Source organism: Medicago sativa, chromosome 3 (genome assembly GCF_051527215.1).
Source record: "Medicago sativa cultivar Bolivia chromosome 3, Bolivia_mono, whole genome shotgun sequence".
Lineage (NCBI taxonomy): Eukaryota > Viridiplantae > Streptophyta > Magnoliopsida > Fabales > Fabaceae > Medicago > Medicago sativa.
In genome coordinates, this window is record NC_140751.1 from 38,344,590 (window position 1) to 38,349,147 (window position 4,558).

The 4,558-nt window shown below is 32.3% G+C and overlaps 1 pseudogene; it reads right to left on the reverse strand.

The window, feature by feature from the left end:
* Window positions 1-1,527: 1,527 nt before the first annotated feature.
* On the reverse strand, window positions 1,528-4,214 carry LOC146937505 (uncharacterized; annotated as a pseudogene).
* Window positions 4,215-4,558: the final 344 nt, after the last annotated feature.

A 4,558-nucleotide genomic window follows, 5' to 3' on the forward strand; every position in this document is an offset into this window, starting at 1 on the left:
CCATGCATACTCATTCAAGTTGAGGGCTTGATGCCCTGGAGCCTTTGCTCAACACGTTGAGGGCTTGATGTCCTGGAGCTTTTGCTCAATTATGTTGCGGGCTTGATGCCCTGGGAGCCTTTTTTGTAAGTTCAGATTGTAACCTAAGAGGGGGGGTGAATTAGGTTTCTAGGAATATTGGTTAATTTTTCTTAGTTTAGCGTTGTTGATAATTTTTCCGGTAAATAATGATGAAGGTATGAATGTGGAAAAATAAAAGAGTAAGGGAAGAAGAAAAGACACAAGAGAATTATAGTGGTTCCCCTCTAAACCTTAGGGTCAATCCACTCCTTTCACACCCCGCGAAGGAATTCACTATGTTAGAATCTTTGTTACAAGCAATCTCACCCCAAGACCCCCTAACAATCTTTCTAACATAAACACAAGAAAGAAACCCTCTCTCTTGATTACAACACAAACACCAAACACTTTTGGTGGACTTTGAATCTTCCCGAATCAAAGAACCTTTTACAACAATCACAAGATAGCACCCCACTATCTTTAACAATAATTCTCATCAACAATGGCAAGAAACTTTACAACAAAGTAGTTGAAGAATAACAAATGTATGACTGTATATCTTTATCAATATCACTCTAACAAATGGACTTAGTGCTCAGAAAACTTTTTAATAAATGTTAAAGTGTATGCAATGTTTTCCAAACAATTTGAATGAAAGTTTAAAAGCAAGTGATATTGAAAATGTCAATTGAGATAATGAAATTTGTTGTATCTAAATTGCTTTGATTCTCAATTGAATTTATAGAGGCTAAAAAGATGTTTATGAAGCAATGTTACTTTTCAAAAAGGATTCCCAATGAATATAAACATATTTAAAATTGCACCTATTCATAAAAATGAGAATGAAAAGAAATTTGCCGTTGGCAAATAAATTTTCTCTTAAGAATGGAATGCCAACGGTAATAAACTTAAATGCCAACGGATACTTTCTGAATAAAAAATATATGGAACATAAAAATGACTTATGTATTAATTTCTAAGTCATGATGCAATGCTTGGTGTGAAATATGTAACGTAATCCATCAAGCAATTTTTTTTCCAAAAAACAAATCAAAGAGCATTTCAAGATATGCATGATTATGCAATTTTTAATCTCATGGATTGATTAAAAAACATGCTGAAAGATATCTTCAAAGTTATAAACAAAAATGCATCTCTCAAAATATTTCTATGCAAAATCATTTTTAAATGAAAATTGTTGTGAGTGTGTAATTTATTTTCATGAGAGCTTTAGCATTTCTTCATATGAAGATTTAGAAAAAATGTTTGGAATTATTTTCTGAGCATTCTAAGTCTTGTTAAGAATAATAGTGTCAAAGATAAGAACCATACTTACAAGAATATAACTATCAAGCCTAAGTCCCATTATCTTCATTCTTCAACTTGAGCCTCCATATAATTTTTCTTCTTTTGTGATGCGAGTTTGTTATCATCAAAACTCAGCCAAGTCTAAGAATTAAATCTGCTTCACAATCTCCCCCTTTTTGATGATGACAAACCATATCCATTTGACAATGTTTGCTCAACGAAACTCCCCCTATCTTGTATATCTCCCCCTTTGTTTTGCAATTGGATAACCTGAAATAATTTAAACACAAAACACAAACATACACTTTCTCCCCCTTTTGACATCATCAAAAAGAAGAAAAAGAGTAAAATCCAAAGGGTCGTAATATAAGGGAAATAATAAATTTTATATAAAAATAATTGATCTTCTTCACAAAATATATTCAATGATTCACATAGATTTTTGCACATATGATATGAAATCATTAACACTAAATATAATATGTCCTTGCACTAAACAACAATATTATCTTTAAAGCATGCACTTGTGATATATGACAATTTATAGTCACTACTTTTATAACAAAGCAACATACTCACACGCTTTATAAATGGAACATATCAATTTAGTTACAAAATATTTAGCGACCAAATATACAAGTTTGCTTCCTCCAATAAATCATAGTACATTTTTTGACTAATATAATACATAATAGTTTCTCTAAATGCATTACCTTTTAACTACCAAAATTTTAAATCTTAAAACTTTGTATGTATTAAATGGCACGTACATTCATGAAGTTGATTTCCAATTCATATAAAACTTATTTTCAAAGTCCAAAGAAACAACTATCATGAATGCACATAATTTCCAAGATAATTATATGTGTACCTTTCACCGTAGTCATGAATAAATAAGAACATGATAAAGAGTTCAAATAAATTCCAAAGCATCATCAAAGTGTCAATCTTTCTCAAACCATCTTAGTCTTATCATATCATATGATTTTGTATCTTGAAAAACCAATCTTAATTTGACAAGATTAGCATATGGTCTTCAAGTACCTACGAGACAATTAATAGTACTTTCTAGGTACCCATTTTTCTTTGGGTCCTTGTGGGTTAATACCTTTTTTTACCCAAATAAATTCACCATAAGGAACACCAAAGTTTCTTATGTAGCAAGTATTTGGAATATGCCCTTTTATGTTGCAATAAAAACATGATAAATTAAGAACATGATGTGAACCAAAATTATTTCCTTTAGAGAAATTATTCTTAACATTTGAATTATTTTTCTTAAAAGAATTGTTAGAATAATTTCTTCTTTTAAAATTTTTTCTTTGATTCACATTCTTGGAAGAATTAACAACATGCATTTTCTTGGTTTCTATGTTGTTGGGATTTGTGCTTGCTTTAACAAAGACCGTTTTATTGGTGTTTGGTTTATCAAATTTAGAAAAACCAAGCCCGGTTTTGTTGTTTGAATATCTTTGTCGGCTAAGCACATCATCCAAACTGTTGTGACCTTTTTCAAAATTTTTAATTACTTGATTTAATTCAGCAATTGTTGTTTCATGTTCTTTACATTTATTACGTGAAGAACCTTTAACCTTTTCTAATTCTTCTTGTGTATCAAAAGCCTTTCTTTCTAGAGATACATTTTGTTTCTTTTGCTTTGCACAAGTTTTAGAAAGATTAATGAATTTTTCAAACAATTCATCAAATGCATTTTGTAATTCTTCATAAGAAGGTTTAAAATTTAATTCAGAATCACTTACCTCTTGTTCATCATCGGAGTGGTGTGACGCCATTAATGTTAAATTTGCATATTCGTCATCCTCTGATTCTGAAGATGAACTTATATCATTGTCATCCCATGCAATATAGGTCCTTCTTGGCTTGAATTCTTTCTTTCCTTTATGGCTACTTTTCCTTGCAAGGGTTGGACAGTCTGCCTTCATATGCCCCTCTTTTCCACATTCGAAGCATGTGAAACTCTGACTTGATGTAGAAACATCATTCTTCTTGTGAAATTTTCTTTTATTTCCAAATTTAATTTTTTTATCCTTTTGAAGGAATTTTCCTAATTTTTTCACAAGAAGAGTAATATTCTCATCTTCATCAGAACTTTCATCTTGTTGAAGAACATTGGACTCTGCCTTCAAGGAGATATTCTTGTGTTTCTTTACACCTTCTTCATGTTGTTCTAGTCTTGCAAGTTCAATTTCATGCTCTTGTAATTTTCCAAAAAGTGCTGCCAACGACATATTTGAAAGACTTTTCTTTTCAGATATGGCTGTTACTTTTGGTTGTCATTCCCTTGTTAGTGACCTGAGAATCTTCAAGTTTATTTCATTGTTGGACAAGGTTTTTCCAAGGGCTGCAAGATGATTGATAATATGTGAAAATCTCTTCTGCATGTCTAGAATCGTTTCTCCTGGTTGCATTCTAAACATCTCGTACTCTTGAGAGAGGGTATTCAATCTGGAACGTTTTACTTCTTCTGTTCCTTCATGTGTTGTTTCCAAAGTGTCCCAGATTTCTTTGGCTGTTTTGCAGTTAGAAATTCTGAAAAACTCATCCATCCCAAGAGAGGATTGAAGAATGTTCTTTGCCTTTTTGTCAAATAACACTTTTTTTCGGTCATCATCATCCCATGATGTTTGTGGTTTGATACCAGTCACACCATTCACAGTTGTAGTGGGAACATAAGGACCATTCTGGACAGCACCCCAAATTTATTCACCTTGGGCTTCTAGATACGTTGTCATCCTAATTTTCCAGAAATCATAATGATCTCCGGTGAAACATGGTGGTCGGTTTGAATTAGGACCTTTTGCTAGAAATGGTTTAGCGGAAGCCATTTTCTGGATCAAAGAAGCAAGTTATCTTTACTCTTGCTCTGATGCCAAATGTAAGTTCAGATTGTAACCTAAGAGGGGGGGTGAATTAGGTTTCTAGGAATATTGGTTAATTTTTCTTAGTTTAGCGTTGTTGATAATTTTTCCGGTAAATAATGATGAAGGTATGAATGTGGAAAAATAAAAGAGTAAGGGAAGAAGAAAAGACACAAGAGAATTATAGTGGTTCCCCTCTAAACCTTAGGGTCAGTCCACTCCCTTCACACCCCGCGAAGGAATTCACTATGTTAGAATCTTTGTTACAAGCAATCTCACCCCAAGACCCCCTAACAATCTTTCTAACATAA